The sequence below is a fragment of the Chiloscyllium plagiosum genome, unplaced genomic scaffold, assembly GCF_037043375.1.
Source record: "Chiloscyllium plagiosum isolate Xiang-an unplaced genomic scaffold, Cpla_swu_hap1 HiC_scaffold_16, whole genome shotgun sequence".
NCBI classification, from domain to species: domain Eukaryota; kingdom Metazoa; phylum Chordata; class Chondrichthyes; order Orectolobiformes; family Hemiscylliidae; genus Chiloscyllium; species Chiloscyllium plagiosum.
The window spans coordinates 63,208,677-63,227,760 of record NW_028270154.1 but is presented as its reverse complement, the minus strand read 5'-3'; the positions used below and the strand labels follow the sequence as shown (position 1 = coordinate 63,227,760).

At 40.8% G+C, this 19,084-nt stretch overlaps 1 protein-coding gene and 1 long non-coding RNA gene across 5 annotated transcripts in view; one reads left to right on the top strand and one right to left on the bottom strand.

Annotated features, from left to right (window-relative positions):
• crebrf (creb3 regulatory factor) overlaps nucleotides 1–18,451 on the bottom strand; it is a 75,055-nt gene extending 56,604 nt beyond the window's left edge. Inside the window, exon 1 of one of the 3 annotated variants that reach the window (XR_015759798.1) lies at nucleotides 18,306–18,451. The gene's annotated coding sequence lies outside the window, so the exon portion shown is untranslated. Of the gene's footprint in view, nucleotides 1–17,792; nucleotides 17,964–18,305 lie in introns of those variants that run through there. The other 2 variants (XM_043703847.2, XM_087995442.1) reach the window with 2 other exon arrangements.
• On the top strand, nucleotides 177–14,378 carry LOC148147555 (uncharacterized). 2 transcript variants are annotated; one of them, XR_015759799.1, is made up of 3 exons: nucleotides 177–263; nucleotides 487–611; nucleotides 14,005–14,378. It is a non-coding gene; the product is annotated as an uncharacterized LOC148147555 (long non-coding RNA). The 2 variants fall into 2 exon arrangements; XR_015759800.1 differs by having other exon boundaries at nucleotides 195–317.
• Nucleotides 18,452–19,084: the final 633 nt, after the last annotated feature.

The window sequence follows — 19,084 nt, the reverse complement described above, 5'->3', positions numbered from 1 at the left end:
TGGTTTCGAGCATCTTCACTTTTGCCTAACAAAAAGCATCACACTGCCATCTACCAGTAAAGCCTACAACTACACTTTCACAGGAAATATTGTGCAACAATTCTACAAAGTGCTTATATGCAGTTTCCATTATGCAAAGCAGGAAGTAAAGGCTTGTGACAAGAAAGAACCCCCATTAAGATCTCTTATTTTGCCAATGCAACAGGAAGCACATTTTGAAAAGATATTCCAAGCACATCACAACATTTGAGAGCTGTGGAAAGGTACTACTATCCTGTGCAAATAACGCATGTGTGCTTTAGTTTGCAATTTCAGAGGTAATCAATCATTACAATGATTTAAATATGTCCAATACTATGAATACAATCAACTGTAGATTGAACAAGAATCAATCAGAAGCATTATTAGCATTAAAAGCATCTTCTTGCTGTGATATATGGACTCATTTCCATTTAAGTTGTTAAATATGCTTTCTGACTAACACAGAACATAAATTTCAATGGTGGCTCAAGGACTAAGGGAAAGAGAATGCAGTTTCTCACATATGGCACTAAAAGACCTGGTGGAAGAGGAGAAGGAAGAAAAAGAACAGACGTCTTAAAGTAGATAAGGTAAGATAGATCATTGAATAGGATACTCACAGGGAGATGTACTGTTATTGTGGGCAGCAGCCACAATGGATGGAATATAACAGTGCCACCTTCTCTGGGAAATGGGGAGTCCATTATTTATTCTGCTGTAGATATGCCGGAGGACAGCCTCGTAAGGCCAAGTTTCAGAAAGTGGCCGATTGCTCTAAATACCCAAATACCTTATGCAATAAAAAAACCTGCCTGAAAACTTAAGATTGTGGCTTGCAAGATCATGAGACCACCTGTAGTTTGGTCCATTGCTTTATTTACAGTCTGGAACTCATCCCATCTATTTAACAGTTTGGACAACTCCAGCTGACAGTCTAGGTGGTTCAACATCTTGCAGTATCTGATAACAGAGGACTCAGCACCCACTGCAGCTGTTGCAACTTACAAATGCTACGTTCTCCACAGATCAATGAATTGCAGTGCAACCTCAATCATCTGCCATTACTGGCTCAAGTTTCCTTGTTGAAAGAGACTAGCACGTCTGTATCCAGATCACTAAGCTGGTTAAACAGACCCACCCCCACAGTAGGAGCATGGATATAATGGATCGGGAAACAACTGGTCTCTCTGTAGGTGGCTGAATTCCTGCTCCTTCCCCTCCACTTCACCACTGCCATTACAGCTGCCTGTTAGCAAAACATCTTAAGCTCGTGCTGGTTTAGAGCAATATGATGTGTTGTCATCACAATTCAGCCTCTTGTGCCCCATTGGGGGTCTCTAACCAGCCTTCTTTTCATAAGTAGCATTCATTCATCTTGTGGTGTTCCATTCTTGGTGCACTGCTTAGAAGCACAAAGGTGGACAAGAATATTTATATTAAGAATATGCGTGACAGATAGTGAAATGTGAATTCAAATCTGGAATACAAAACGACCCAAATGGTGAGCACACAACCACTGACTGTTGTAAACAAAATAAGTGATTCAGTTATGGTGTTTAGGGAAAGGATTACTTTAGGTTAGATTACTTACAGTGTGGAAACAGGCCCTTCGGCCCAACAAGTCCACACCGACCTGTTGAAGCGCAACTCACCCAGACCCATTCCCCTACATTTACCCCTTCACCTCACAGTATGGGCAATTTATCATGGTCAGTTCATCTAACCTGCACATTTTTGGACTGTGGGAGGAAACCGGAGCACCCGGAGGAAACCCATGCAGACACGGGGAGAATGTGCAAGCTCCACACAGTCAGTCGCCTGAAGCGGGAATTGAACCCAGGTCTCTGGCGCTGCAAGGCAGCAGTGCTAACTGCTGTGCCACCGTGCCACCCATGATCTGACATCCTTACCCGTATGGTCAAAAAGTGTGATGCTGGAAAAACACAGCTGGTCAGGCAGCATCTGAGGAGCAGGAAAGTCAACATTTTAAGCATAAGCTCTTCATCAAGAATATAGAAGGGGTGGGGGGGCAAGGGGGCTGAGAGATAAATGGGAGGGCGAAGGTAGCTGGGATTGCAATAGATAGATGGAGGTGGGGGGTGATGGTGATAGGTTGGAGTGGAGGGTGGAACAGATTGGTGGGAAGATGGACAGGACAGGTAGGACAGTTCACATAGGTGGTGCCATGTTGGAGGGTTGGATCTGAGTTAAGGTGTGGGGAAGGAGAGATCTGGAAACTGGTGAAATCAACATTGAACCAGTGTAGTTGGAGGGTCCCAAGGTAGAAGATGACGTGTTCTTCCTCCAGGCGTCGGGTGGCTAGAACTTGGTGCTGGAGGCGGCCCAGGATCTGATTCTGGACCCACACCAATGTAGCTCACTTTTAACCACTCTCCTCTTGGCAACTAAGGCAATAAAAGTTAGCTCAGCAGCACCACCCATATTCTATGAACCAGTACAAAAATCTTGTACATGAAGATGTCTAAAATCTTCATGTGGCTTCCTGAAATAGAACATAGCAGATGACAACAGCCATCAAAAAGTCAAGGTTGGAAACTAAGAAAAACATTTCCAGAGAAAGTAATATTCTTAGTAACAAAAATGTATAACACAACTGTAAATTGTCAGGGTTATGAACACCTTCTAATGTTCGATTCTGAACGACTTGAGCAGTTAAAAACTGATACAGATGTGTGGACATGGGTTACATCATGATCAAAGCAAAAACAAGGCATGGCCTTTGCAGTGTCACTTCCGAATATAAGTATTTTAAGAGTTGAACACAAGAATTCGGAGTAATTGACCATATGGCTTAATAAGCCTTATTTGCCATTTGATGGGTTTCAATTTCACTTTCCCACCAGCTGCCCTTATCCCTCGATTCCAAGACTTTGATCTGTCTGTTCCAGCCTTAAATATATTTAACAATGGACCATCAATAACCAGCAGAGGTAGAGAATCCTTAAGACTTACAATGCTTTCTGTGAATTAATTTTTCATCTCAATCCTAAAATATCAGCCCCTTATTCTGACAGTCTCTCATGGTTTACATTCCCTGACCAGAAGAAACATTCCAATACAATCTTGTATTGGAGATGCCGGTGTTGGACTGGGGTGTACAAAGTTAAAAATCACACAACACCAGGTTATAGTCCAACAGGTTTAATTGGAAGCACACTAGCTTTCGGAGAGACGCTCCTTCATCAGGTGATCTTGTATGTTTGGATGAGATCAACTCTCATTTTTTGGAACTCTGAAGAATACAAGCCAAACCCTTTCATCCCAGGGGCCAACTTAGTGTTGTATATTGTTTCATGGAACATGATTTTCACTGGCTAAGCCAGCATTCACTACCAACCCCTGCCCTATCATCGCAAACCACCTCTGCCTCCAATGCAAGTCAGGAGGATATTGGAGTATTGGGGTGAAATTTATAAGAAAATGTGATCTGCTAAATACCCACAAGTCTTAGCAGACTTTAGAAAATAAGAAATATATAAAATTGCCTTTGAAGTAACAAAATGTCTCACTATTTCCTCGCAACATGACTTAAAAAACTATCACACTGAGCCACACAAGGAGATATTAGGTAAGAAGGTGAAAAGCTTAATTGAATAAAGGTTTGAAGAGCTGTTTGAAAGGAGGTAATGAAATGGAAAGATGGAGTGATATATACATGAAATTAGATTTGGGACATAGGCAGTGAAGACATGCTAACCAATGCTGAAGCAATTACAACTGGAAAGTATGCTAGTGAGCATTGGAATAGCTGGTTTGATCAATTGAACATGTTGCTCAAGAAATGGTGTAGGAGCAAGACTATAGAAGAGCCCATGGTGTTGGAGACAGTATACTGTTGTGCTGGGACCTCAATGGTTTATAATATATATGAATAACTTGAAGGGCAGAAGCAAACGTACTTCAGCCAAATTTGCAGACAATAATAAGTGAAAAGGCAAATTGAGAGAGGGAGACAAACAGATTACAAAGAGATATTGATAGGCGAAGTAAGTGGACAAAAAGAAGGGAGAAAAAAAAGATTATTATTTGAATGGAGGAAAACAGCAGAAAGCTGCAACACAAAGGGACTTGGGATTACTTGCGCATGGAACATAGGAAGCTAGCACATAGGTAATCAGGAAGATTAATCAGGAATGCTCACCCTTATTTCAAGAGGGGTAGAGTATAAGAGTGGGGAAGTCTTACTGCAGCTGTACAAGGTGCTGGTGAGACAAAATCTGGAGTACTGTGAGCAGCTTTTGTCCCTTCAAGGGACAATATTACTTCATTGGAGGCAGTTCAGAGAAACACATAGGCTTTAAGGGGCTTGACAGGGTAAACGCTGAGAGGATATTTGCTCTTATGGTAGAGTTTAGGACCAGAAGGCATAATCTCAAAATAAGGGGGTGTCCATTTAAGATTGAGATGAGGAGGAATTTCTTCTCTCAGAGGATTTACAGTCTATGGAACTCCTTGCACAGAGAGCTGTAGGGAAAGAGTCCCAGTGAAGGCCAAGTTAGATCCTTGATCAGTCAGGGAATCAAGAGTTACAAGGAAAGGGCAGAAATGTGGATGTGAGGAACACTGGATCAGCCTAATCCTATCGAAGAAGCTGAATGGTCTACTTCTGTTCCTTATGATCTGATTAGATTTCTGAGGCAATGGGACCTGTTCTGAAGCAGGTGGAACCTGTTAACAGCACCGGGACTGAGATCCTCATGAGATGTCTTTGTCCATGCTGTTGAACAGAGTTTCACAACCTGCTTGCCAGGAGAATGGAAGCCTTAGAGGTAGCTCAAATTGAATGAAGTAAAGATGGCAGCAGAACCAGACAAATAGCAAGCAAAATGAGAAAACAGGTAAAACAAAGATGAGCATTAACTCAACTCAATGTGGAGCAATGTGAAAAAGACAAAGTTTAGGGCACTCTCTACCTGAATGTATACAGCATTCGCAAATGGTAGACTATTTAAAGGAACAATTAGAGGTCAAGTCTAGAAAAGGAATATTCAGCATTTAGGAAGAAGCAACACAGACGAAAAGGAGGTGGCATTGCACCGACGATAAGGGATAGACCAATACATTAACAAGGGAAATCTCCAATCAGAATAAAGTGTGGAATCTGTTTGGGAGAATCTAAGAAATAGCAAGGGCAAGTAAACATTAATATTAGTGATTTATAGGCAGAGGTGGGTACTGCAGATGCTGGAGATTAGAGTCAAGATTAGAGTGGTGCTGGAAAAGCACAGCAGGTCAGACAGCATCTGAGGAGCAGGAAAATCGACTGAGCTGAGGCAGGGCTGACTGTAGAGAGATTAGGTGGCCGTGCATGGCTGCAAGTGTGGAGCGGAGGATCAGGAGGGAGAACCGTTTCTCGAGGTTTTGAATTTGTAGCCTGTACTGGGTTGTCCTGTTCAGATCCAAAGTGTGTTGTTCTGAATGTACTCTGGAGTCCATGTGAGATCAGTTGCCTCTGTAGGCAGGCACTGAGGAAGCAGATGTGGCTATGGTAGCTAATCTGTTTCAGGACATGGCTGAAGAGCTGCAGGGCAGAGATGACCTAGGCATTGCAGTAAGAGAGAGACTCACTGAGATCTTTGTAGAGAGAGGAGGAGAACTGCTTCAAGGTAGGCATCCTTGGAAGAGGATTCGCAGTGAGGTTAAAATCAGCTAGGTGAAAATGAGGACCACAGATGCTGGAGATTAGAGTCGAGAGTGTGGTGCTGGAAAAGCACGACAGGTCAGGCAGCATCAGAGGAGCAGGAAAATCAATGTTTTGGGCAAAAGCCCTTTTTCAGATTCCTGATGAAGGACTTTTGCCTGAAATGTCGATTTTCCTGCTCCTTGGATGCTGCCTGACTTGTTGTGCTTTTCCAGCACCATACTCTCAACTCTAACTTCCAGCATCTGCGATCCTCACTTTCGCCTAATAAAGTAACTATGGGTGACGTCAATCTGCATATCTACTGGATAAATCTAATGAGCACAAAAGCTATGGAGGATGAGTTTCTGAAAGATGTTCAGCATTATCTTTTGGAGCAAAACACTGAGGATTAAACAGGCCATTTTAGATCTAGTGACTAACATCTTGTTGTAAGAGAACATTTAGAGATGAGTGACCACAATTTAATAAACTTTACACTTTGTATGAAAGTAAGCTAGTTCAATGTGAAACCAGGGTGTTAAATTTGAACAAAATCTACAAAGGTATTGGGGCAATTTTGTTGAGTTGGATTGGGACAATATATTAAAAGGATATGACTGTGCATAGTCAATGGATAGTCTTTTAAGAATTACTACATAGTTTATAGCAACAAACACCCACCCATACATACAAAAAAGGTTAAACGATAACTAACAGAAGATGTTAGGGATTAGATTAAAACATAAATAGCCAATAAAAAATGCTAGAAAAGGTAATGAACCTGAGTATTGGGAGGATTTTAGAAATCAGCAAAGGAAGACAAAGAAAGAGAGAATATAATACGAATGTAAAATAGCAACAGAAAAAAAGGTTGCAAAAACGTCAGCTCCTCATATTTATTAAACAGGAGCAGAGGTTTAAGCTAGTAGTTTACAGTAGAAGAAAGAAATTGGGGTTATCATACAATCACTAAGGGGCAGAAAGAGGCCACTCAGCCCATCAAGTCTGCACTGATCCTCTGATGAGTTCCCACCCAGACTCAGCCTCCCACCCTATTCCCATAACCCTGCATTTACTATGGCTAATCTATCTAGCCTACATATCCTTGGACACTATGGGGCAATTCAGCATGGCCAATCAACCTAACCTGCATATCTTTAGAATGTGGAATGAAACCAGAGCAGAAACCCCCACAGAAACAGGGAGAACATGCAAACTCCACAGTTACCCAATGCTGGAATCGAAATGGGTCCCTGGCATTGTGAGGCGTGCTAACCACTGAGCCACCATGGAAATCCAAGAATTTTTTTTTGCATTTCAGGATGCTTCCACAATAGTTTGCAGCTTTAACAGATTAGTGGAGATGGAGGTAGAAATCACAGAGCATGATAAGTTCTTCAATGCTTTCCTCAGTTAGCCTCTACAAGAAAGGTACCCAGTGATAATTTTTTTAAAAAAAACTGTATCTGGGAGGGTAGTGCAGAATAATGATTTTAAAACAGGCAACAGGGATGGAACAAGACAAGATGCTGAAAGAAGGACAAAATTACAGGTGAGTAAAGGGTCAGACCAAAGTGTGATCATGTGATAAATGCTACACTTAAACCATGACATTCTTAACAGATGGGTTGTAGTAGTAGACAGCCAGGAGGTTCATCAAGGGATAAGCTCTTGTCACCCCTCAACCCTGTTGCTTTGAAAGTCATAATTATCTATGATTTCACCTATATTAAGTTTATAAATGGCAAAGGGATTGTTAATAAGTGAATAATCATCCTCGAGATCCACACAATCAGCAAAAGACAAGAGTTGACTCACTGATAGAGCCAAATGGATTAGCAAATGATGGAGGGCAAGGTGGATGGAAGCTCACTGGCAAAGTTAATATATCATGGACTTTCAGACACAAAAACTGGAAAAACTCTTTGGAGAGAAAATAAAGTTAACCTTTCGGGTCCAGTGACCCTTCTTCAGAACATTGATATCATGGACTTGTTTAAAAGATTGCCAAAATTCAATTTAGGGTTGCTGTATCAATAGAATTGCTAGATTGTACTAAGGTGTATATGGCTATATTCTGGAAAATTTAAAGACAAGCAGAAGACAAAACAGCTTCAGCAGATCTGGCTGTTACAGGAGATGAAAGCGAGAACCACAATCAAATTTCAGTTGAGGAGAGTCACACCAGCAGAACAGCAGTTCAGGTTTTGACGAGTCTCCGGCCTATTATCAGAGATGGAAAGAGATTTCTGACCAAACAGTTCAAGTAGGCAGACCTTTTCTTAAAGTTGAGTAAGAAAAATGTCACTGATTTGCTAGTATCGGTGCATCTCAGGGAGTTAGTAAACCAAGTTTATAATGGTGAATATGCAGAAAAATGTGAAATGCTGGCCATTAGTTGAGTCATAAATTAAAGAATTAAGAAGGAGTGATACTTCGTTGAGTTGATTGTGATATTGATGGCAAAAGGGTTAATATTTTCTTTTGGCAGTTAGAATCTTGCAAATTGTCTTATTTATATAGTTCTATTTCATTTTTAGTAATAAGCATATGTTCCTCTGCTAAAAGTACATTGTCCACCTCATGTTCAGTACGTTCAGTGACTGACTAAAAAATTGAATATAATAAGACTTATCCATCCAGTCAGGTTTCATTCTGGGATCTGACTTGGCTAGTATTACCATTAGCTGAAATTATAATAATAAAGACTTGTTTATGGGGTTGTAATGTGGAATTTGAGAAGTGTTATTAATAGAAAAGTAGATTTTAACTTGAGAATCAGGCTTATGGGACTTTTAAATATATTGGTTTAGATATCAAGCAAAGGGCTTATGCCCGAAACGTCGATTCTCCTGTTCCTTGGATGCTGCCTGACCTGCTGCGCTTTTCCAGCAACACATTTTCAGCTCTGATCTCCAGCATCTGCAGTGCTCACTTTCTCCATCAAGCAAAATAAGTCTGGAATAACTTGAAATCAACAATCCTATTGAGGGGGAGTTACTCCCATTCTAGATTGCCACAGAAATATGTAACATCTAAAGAACAGAGTAATGCAAAGCTTGATTGATCAGTGGAACTGGTTGGAACTCAGAGCCGACCAGATACTAGTTTAAATACACCAGAATTAATTACCGTACTGAAAACAAAGAATATTTTAAAGGGACATAAAACAGCAGAATCAATACAAAATACACACTTGAATTTCCATTCTAACATCGCCTAAAGGGAATAAAATTAGTCATTGCTAGCAATGTTTCAAATACCAATTTTCCTAACTAATTTCATTAGTACAGCTGGTTTCCATTAGTATATTCTGCATTAATATATTCTATTACATGTGAGCTTGAAGGGCTTAAAGTGAAGGTTTCCAAAAGCACTCTACTTGTTGAAACATTGGTTCTTCTGAGGGTCATGGATACTGCATTTTATTTGTCAAACATTTTGTGTGATTCTGTATGACAAGGGGTATAACAAAAGGCAGTATCCTGATTTTCTGTTATGATTTCAGACTTCAAGCATCTACATTATTTTAAATCAAAGTACTGCAGTTGATGGAAATATGAGAAAAAGACAAAATGTAGTGGAAATATAGGCAGCATCTGTGGAGAGAAATGTTGTAGAGCAAGTCTGGTTCAATTCTTAAGTGTCAAGGCTTTCTTTCTGCAACATGGTCTGCACTGCTAAGTACTTTCAGTTTTTGTGCTGCAATATTTGATTTAATTTTCCCCCCCCCCAATTTGAAATAATTTGGGAATTCTAATTTCTATCACTTTGTCAGTCTTTTACCAAAGAACTATTGAATTTCACTACTCCCTTTTTGGGAGCACGTTATTCAACTTTCTCTTGTCTCTGTGCTCTGAAACTAAAAGCTCTCTTAATTAGTAATATTAGAGTAGATGCACTCTCAGGTCTAATTTGATTTTCAGAGATAGCATTTCTTGCCTGCTATGAGCTCTTACTCAACACTATTTTCTCACACTCTTCCCCATATCCCTTGTCTTTAATATCTAGAATCAATCTATTGAAACACATATTTAAAATGCTGCAGAAAAGTGAGTTAAACTTTGAGCAAAAACAAACAACTCCATTAATGGGAAATATTTGAACAATTGTGGAGAACAGCAGTTCAGGTTCCAAGGATAGTTTGCATAAGAAAAGATTCGAGCAGCAACATAAAAGTCAAAAGAATAATTTTCTGTTCTAGCATCCAGTGTAGTTTAAAAAACCTTCTATTATTCCTCATTGCAGACATGTCTAAGGTCGAAGGCCTAAATTTGAGGTAAGCGGTTTGGAGCAGATCTGAGGATTTCTTTTTCCACCCAGAATCTGGTTCTTTGATGAACGTGCTGCCTGAGAGGGTGGTGGAAGCAAGTACTCTCACAAAATTTATGCAACATCAGGAGAAGTACTTAAAATGTCAAAGCAAAGTAGGCAATGAACCAAATGCAGATTTTAAATGGGCTTAGTATAGTTTGGTGTTTGTTGGTCAGACGAGACACAGTGGGTCAAAATGGCCTGTTTCTGTGCTGTACAATTCTCTCTCTCTAAAAAGAACTGTTTAGATTTACAATACAGTGCATTAGTTGAATTATGGAGGGAGAAAAGCTGAAGGCTTTTTAAAAAGTACATGGGATGCCACAACAGAAATTTAGGTATGGTAGAGCATAAACCATTTTGAATAGCAAATGTCAATTCTTTCTTTTACTTTTATGCTCAAATCTCCTCTTCTGCAAATGATCCTTAGAACCTGAGCCATTGTTCTTCACAATGCAAGCCTATGGAATTTCCAACATTGAAAAAGGACAGATTTTTAATATAGATTGAGCAAATAATGTATAGTTTGCAGCAGCAACATTTTATTGAGTTTCTGACAAGATAATATGTCATTAGAAGATATATGTATATATAAATACGTTTGAAAACTTAAACCGCAGGAAGCAGTATTAAAATTAGTTTATCATTTAAATAGTGAAATTTTCTGGATTCCTGACCGATACCACCATGCTCTTATCCCTACCTTGATGCAGTTTTATTTGAGAATAGTTTGTGCTGCATACTTAAAACACTGAAATCTTGAATCAAAGCTTGTTACCAGAATTATATATTTTAAAAAGTTTTGTATTTGACTGTTTAAAGCACAAGTTACCAACCTATAGCTAATCTTCATGTTAATGTTAATCCTAACCAGCTACATACGAATGAAGAGAAACAAAAAAAAATCAATTTTTGCCCTGCAAGCCTCCCCCACTATATAATACGATCAAGGTTGATCTGGTTGCAACTTCAAATCCACACACTCACTGAACCCTCAATCTTTCACTCCCTTGCTTACCAATGATTATCCACGTTTCTTTCTTTCCAGAAAGAGTTCCAAAGATTCACAGCCCTCAGAGAGAAAAAACAAAATCGTCTTATCTCTGATTTAAAGGTCCGACCACCTGCATTTAAACTACTACCCATTTCTGGATTTGTTCATAAAAAGAAACATCCTTTTCACATTAATCCTATTAACACAAGTCCCTCAGGTTCTTATGCTTCAAACAAATCACCTCTTTCTCCTCTAAACTCCAGTAAATACAAGCCTAGCCTGACCAATCATTCTGCATAAGTCAAGATATTTAAGATATCAAAAAATTAAAAACTTTCCTTGAACTTGCTTCTAGAAATTTATACCCCTCCTTAACTAGGGTGACCAAAACTGTACACAGCACTTCACTTATTATTTATTGTTTTATACAAAATCTATTGTTGCAATTCAAAGCAGAATTACTTTTCCTCAACACGACAGATACACGGTAGTCACAAATATACGATCCCTACTGACTTGATATTCTGTTGCTTAGTTTGGAATTTTTCATAGTTCTGCACTCTCATTTACTTTCCTTTTGTATTTTGACTCATTACGATTAAATTGTACATAACGCAATAGCATGTAATAATATATTTATCACGCACCTTTAATGTAATGAAATATCCAAACGCACTTCACTGGAGCCTTATACAACACAGCATGACATAAAGCCACATAAGGAAACACTGGGTCAGTTGACCAGTAACTTGGTCAATGAGGTAGGCTTTAATAAGCACCTTAAAAGGAAGAAGGCAAGGTGAAGAGACAGAGATGTGTAAGCAAGGAGTTCCAGAGCATGAGGCCCCCATACAACTGAAGACATTTCCACTAATTATAGAATGCACAATAAGCCAGAAATAGAGCAAAAATGTCTTGGAGGGTTATGTGCTGGAAGAACTTGCAGAGACAGGGAATGGCAAGGCCAATTTGAAAAACAGTCTGAGAATATTGAAGCTGAAGCACTGTTTGACAAGGAGCCAATGTAGGTCAGCGAGTACAAAGGTGAGGGGTAACAGTGCAAGCTATACATTGAGATATATAACAGGAATTTTGAATAAACCCAACCCTAGAGGTAAAATGTGGATGGACAGCCAGCTGTGTGTTAGAATGGGAGAGTGTGAGGACTGCAGATGCTGAAGATCAGAGTCAATAAGTGTGGTGCTGGAAAAGCACAGCAGGTCAGGCAGCAGCTGAGAAACAGGAGTCCATGTTTTAGGCATAAGCCCTTCATCATGACTGTTTGGGGAGGTATGGGGAGGGGAGAGGGCAAGGGGGTGGAGCTGAAGGGGGAAGGTAGCTTGGAAGGTGATAGGTCAGAGCAGAGGATGGAGCAGAAAAGGAAGATAAACCAGTAGGATAGTTCAAGAGGGTGCTGTCCAGTTGGAGGGTTGGATCTGGGATAAGGTGGGGAGGGAGGAGATAAGGAAACTATTGAAGTCGATGTTGTGTGGCTGGAGGATCCCAAGGTGGAAGATGAGGCATTCATCCTCCAGGCATCAGGTAGCTTGGATTTGGTGGTGGAGGCAGCCCAGAAATTGCATGTCCTTAGCTGAGTGGGAGTGGGAGGGGGAGTTGAAGTGGTTGGCCACAGGGTGGTGGGGTTGTTGGGTGCGTCTGTCCCAGAGATGTTCTCTCAACCGTTCCAAACGTTGATGCCCTGTCTCCCCAATGTAGAGAAGACCACATCAAGAGCAATGGACACAGCAGATGAGGTGTTTGGACATGCAGAAAAATCTCTGCCCAACGTGGAAGGATCCTTTGGGGCCTTGGGTGGAGGTGAGGGGGGAGGTGTGGGTGCAAGTTTTACACCTCTTCTGCTGGCAAGGAAAGGTGCTGGTAGTGGAAGGTGGGTTAGTGGGGGGCGTGGACCTACTGAGGGAGTCACGGAGAGAATGATCTCTAAGGCCTCCTCCACCGCCAAAGCCAAGCTACCAACACCTAGAGGAAGAACACCTCACCTTCTTCTGTGGGACCATCCAACCACATCAATGTTGATTTCACCAGTTTCCTCATTTCCCCTCCCCCAATCTTATCCAGGCTCCAATCCTCCAATTTGACATCACCCTCTTGAACCTGCCCATCTTCCTTCCCACGTATCTACTCCACTGTCTGCTCTGACCTATCACCATCACGGCCCCCAGATTCATCTTACCCCCCCTCTTATTTATCTCTCAGCTCCCCTCCTCCCCACATTCCTGAAGGGCTTATGGAGTTAGCAGCTCAGGAACAAAATTTGGAACAGGAACCGAAATCAATGATTTGTCTTCCCAACACAATAAAAAGGAATTTTAAAAAAATTAAATTCAAACACAAATATAAAGATAGATGTTTCTGTCCACTATACTATTATGATACTATACATTATAGCACGGATAACGGGGGGGGAGAAAAAGCAAAGTGAGGCCAATCAGTGCACTTTTTAAAAATTCATTCATGGAATGTGGACATCACTGGCATGGTCAGCACTTATTGCCCTAAATGTCAAGAAGGCAGTTGAGAGACAACCACATTGCTATGCATGGAGGCCTTACATAGTAAGGATAGCAGACTTCCTTCCTTGAAGGACATCATTTAACCAACTGGACTTTTCTGACAATCAGCTGCAGTTTCCCTACATCCCTATTCTACCACAAAAAATGTACAGAAAATAATGCAATGAAGGGATAGTTGTAATCTCTGAGACAATGGCAGAAACACTGTTAATGAACATTATAGAGGCAGGTGCGACATAATAAGCCTCTTTTTTCTCCCAAACAGGCTTGATCTATTGCTCACTTTAAATCTTTACACACGTCTTTGGACTAAAAGAAGACATTCTGTTAAAATGTGTTTACTGTAAATGAACTAAAAGATGTGGCAAGCTAAACAAATTGCTGGAGAAATGGAGGATTCTGATGAAAGGTTACTGGACTCAAACTGTGAACTGTTTGTCTCTCCACGGATGCTGCGAGATCTGCTGACTTTCTGTAGCACTTTGTTTTTGTTTCAGATCTCCAGCCTCCACAGTTCTTTGTCTTTTATTTCCATAATGAGCCTATACCCTGGAAGGAGGGGAGAATGAAATCTGGATTCGAGTGTCAATAAAATCCATCACATCGACTGGCACCAGCAATATCAAACACGAGCTTGCACCTTTTTTCATTTAACTCCCAGTTGGTAACATCACGTTTTAGAAGTCATAAGCATTAAATGACATTTTCTTCCCTATCTACTTAAAAGGTTCAAGAGACGCTGTTACACAACCATGACCGATTAATTAAATCATCAACGTGAACCTTTGATATTACTTTATACTCTCCAAAAAGCTTCATGTCATATCATATGTTGTAAATTCACTGACTTAAAAAAGCTAAAAATCCAATATGTGCTAAAGCAGAGAAAATCTTATCTGTTAGTGCTCTTGAAAGAGAAAGTTAAGAAAAGTTAGGATTTTCAGCAGTATTGTGAATTAATTACTTCTGGAACTATATGAACTTTGTGAATGCTAAAGATTACTGAGATTCATACTTGCAAGTATGATCTACAGATTTAATCAGGCAAAATTCAAAATTTCAAAATAAACAATACTGTTGATTACGTTCTACATTCACAAGTCAGGAAAACGTATTTTGAACATGCTACAATCTGATAAATGATAATGTTTTGACACACAAATTCAATTCTCTGGCTCTAACAAATACGTTATCAATACTTTGGTACAGAAACTGTCAAGAATAAGCATTAACTTGAACGAAACTTGTCACATTGAGGTCTTGCTGCATTGAAGTATAATATTGCCTAACAGGGAAGGCAGATGAACTCAGGGCATGGTTAGGAACATGGGACTGGGATATCATAGCAATTACAGAAACATGGCTCAGGGATGAACAGGACTGACAGCTTAATGTTTCAGGATACAAATGCTACAGGAAGGATAGAAAGGAGGCAAGTGAGGAGGGGGAGTGGTATTTTTGATAAGAGATAGCATTACAGCTGTACTGAGGGAGGATATTCCCAGAAATACATCCAGCGAAGTTATTTGGATGGAACTGAGAAGTACGTGAGGGATGATCACCTTATTGGGATTGTAGCATCGATCCCCTAATAGTCAGAGGAAACTTGAGAAACAAATTTGTAAGGAGATCTCAGTTACCTGTAAAAATAATAAGGTAGGGAATTTTAACTTTCCAAACATAGACTGGGACTGCCATAGTGTTAAGGGTTTAGATGGAGAGGAATTTGTGAAGTATGCACAAGAAAACTTTCTGATTCAGTATGTCGATGTACCTACAAGAGGAGCAAAATTTGACCTACTCTTGAGAAATAAGGCAGGGCGGGTGATTGAGGTGTTAGTGGTAGAGCACTTTGGGGCCAGTGGCCATAATTCCATTAATTTTAAAACAATGATGGAAAAGGATAGACCAGATCTAAAAGTTGAAGTTCTAAATTGGAGGAAGGCCAATTTTGACGGTATTAGGCAAGAACTTTCAAAAGCTGATTGGGGGCAGATGTTCGCAGGTAAAGGGACGGCTGGAAAATTGGAAGCCTTCAGAAATGAGATAACGAGAGTCCAGAGCAAGTATATTCCTGTCAGGGTGAAAGGAAAGGCTGGTAGGTATAGGGAATGCTGGATGACTAAAGAAATTGAGGGTTTGGTTAAGAAAAAGAAGGAAGCATAGGTCAAGGATAGACAGGATAGATCGAATGAATCCTTAGAAGAGTATAAAGGCATTAGAAGGATACTTAAGAGGGAAATGAGGAGGGCAAAAAGGGGACATGAGATAGCTTTGGCAAATAGAATTAAAGAGAATCCAAAGGGTTTTTACAAATACATAAAGGACAAACGGGGTAACTAGGTACAGAATTGGGCCTCTCAAAGATCAACAAGGTAACCTTCGTGTGGAGCCATACGAGATGGGGCAGATACTAAACGAGTATTTTGCCTCAGTATTTACTGTGGAAAAGGACATGGAAGATATACAATGTATGGAAATAGATGGTGAGATCTTGAAAAATGTCCATATTACAGAGGAGGAAGTGCTGCATGCCTTGAAATGCATAAAACTGGATAAATCCCCAGGACCTGATCAGGTGTTCCCTAGATCTCTGTGGGAAGCCAGGGAAGTGATTGCTCGGCCTCTTACTGAGATATTTGTATCATCGATAGTCACAGGTGAGGTGCCAGAAGACTGGAGGTTGGCTAACGTGGTACCACTGTTTAAGAAAGGTGGTAAGGACAAGTCAGGGAACTATAGACCAGTGAACCTGACGTTGGTAGTGGGCAAGTTGTTGAAGGGAATCCTGAGGGACAGGATGTACATATATTTGGAAAGGCAAAGACTGATTAGGGATAATCAACATGGCTTTATGCTTGGGAAATCATGCCTCACAAACTTGATTGAGTTTTTTGAAAAAGCAACAAAGATGATTAATGAGGGCAGAGCAGTAGATGTGATCAACATGGATTTCAGTAAGACATTCGACAAGGATCCCCATAGGATACTGGTGAGCAAGGTTAGAACTCATGGAATATAGGGAGAACTCGCCATTTGGATACAGAACTGGCTCAAAGGTAGAAGACAGAGGATGGTGGTGGAGGGTTGTTTTTCAGATTGGAGGCCTGTGACAAGTGGGGTGCCACAAGGATTGGTGTTGGGTCCACTATTTTTCATCATTTCTATAAATGATTTGGATGCAAGCATAAGGGGTATAAGTTAGTAAGTTTGCAGATGACACCAAAATTGTAGGTATAGTGGACAGCGAAGAAGGTTACCTCAGATTACAACGGGATCTTGATCAGATGGGCAAATGGGCTGAAAAGTGGCAGATGGAGTTTAATTTAGATAAATATGAGGTGCTGCATGTTCGGAAAGCAAACCTTAGCAGGACGTATACACTTAATGGTAAGGTCCCAGGGAGCATTGGTGAACAGAGACCTACTCTTCAAACCTTTCTGCAAAAAAAAGATATTCAGACAGATATTGGTGAAAAATGGTACTGGCTAAGTTCTGATGTTACCTACATAAAACAGTTAAATGTATCAAGAATGTCCACAGAAAGTATGAAAAGCAGTATTGTCTTAATGAAATATGTATATGTCATGTTGCTGGGCCGAAGGGCCTGTTTCTACACTGTAAGTAATCTAATCTAATCTAATGATCACATCAAGCTGACATGATGAAACATATGATTTTACCAATTCAATATTTCCAAGCAAGATTGATCAAATTATTCTTCAAATTATTTCTTATAGTAAAATATTTTAAACAGCACTTTTACAGTTTAATTTCAAAACATTTTAATTGTGCTGCTAAGTATTTTGTTCAAAATGAACAAATGTTCAACACACAACAGTATGCTTTCAACATTCCTATAGAAAACAGAAGACAGTAAATAACACGCGGTATTTATCAGGAGAAAGGGGCGTGGTCCCAAGTTAGTCATACAGCAGTCCTTGAAAAACGTTGTTTTTAAAAAAACTAAGATTAATCGCAGCATTCAGAGTCAATTCACATATATTAAATACGGTGAACAGAATGATAACATTCAGTTGTCACTGCTAAATGCACCACTACATACAATCACCAGGCAACCTTCACTTTATGCCTTATCAACTTGTAAACATACACCACGTGTTAATATAAATTCGAAATTTATCCATGATACAAAACAACGAACACGGTAAAGGCTCCGTATTACTTAGTCACACTTTTAAACTACAGAAGTTGAGGGTTTTCATCACTGTTAACCCTTTTACACAACATATTGCAGACAAACAAAATGCTGCCATGTGTTTACATAAAAGGTTGGTGGGCGGGTACGCTGGTCCATCCGACGCCTCGAAAACTACCACAAGATAGTGTTCCTTGCCTCTAACTCCACGCTCTGCCCAGGGTCGTTGTTAATGAGGCTGTGCTCTAGTTCCCCAGTGACAACCCTATTCTCCTTCACATTTTGTTTTCGAGCCCTGTTTCTAACATGGCGACCAACACAAACAAACCCGCCGTGGGCGGGGTCCCAGCAACCTGACAGCCGACGCCGCTCCGCCTACCGACTGCTTCCATTGGTTCAGACCCATCTGTTGACGGGCACCCGTCCCGATGGCTATGTCTCATTGGCTCTCGGCACATCAATCAGATGACAAAACGGAGACAACAGCTTCCTCCGTCTTCATCCTCCATCACTCTCTCGTTTACTCTCTCTCTCTCTCTCTCCCTCGGTTGACTTCTCAATCCGATCGCCATGAAGGTAGAACAAGTACTTGCTTCAACAACAAAGAAATACCTTCGATAAAAGTTTCACCGCACCTACCTCTAGAAAGGCGTGTTGTCAGGTTGATCAGCTTCGGAGGTTGTGATGGGACAGCAAATCGAGACGCGCGTTTGTTTTGTTGATATCTTTCTGACGGGTTCCTGGAAAGCGCGTGACTGCACTGACGGGGCCAGGGGGCGGGGTCACAGAGCAGCCAATAACAGCGCCGCTTGCCCGCCAGTCAACCTATGCTCCCCTCATGCCCCCCCTCCCCCAAAACAGCAGCAGCCACCTCCGCCGCAGGTTCAATAGTGGCGTACCTCCAGAGTGGAGCTCGTACTGGGCGTGCGAAGCAATTGTATGATTGATGCATTTGAAAAACAAAATTCATTACACAGCGTATCGCATGTTCTTTGACGAAACGACTTGTCCCCTCATCAGTTTATATTACATCTCCTTCCACACATAGATGAGAATGTGTCAAATACTTTCGATTTTAAAAAATCAATCGGTTAGTCTATGGGATGTTTCTTGACAGCTGTGAAAATATGGGCCAAAAAGTGTGGTGATGGAAAAGTACAGCAGGTCAGGCAGCTTCCGAGGAGCACGACAGTCGACGATTCGGGCATAAGCCTGTCAGGCATGGGAGAGCGGAGATCAATATGGGGAGGGGGTAGCTGGGAAGGCAATAGGTCAATGCAGGTGAAAGGTGACAGAGGTTGGAGGAGAGGGTGTAACTGATAGATGGGGAGGAAAATGGACTGGAAGAGGATGAATCCCAATCAGACGGGTCTGGGAAGAGGTGGGTGGGCAGAGGGGAGATGTTCCCTGAGTTCCAC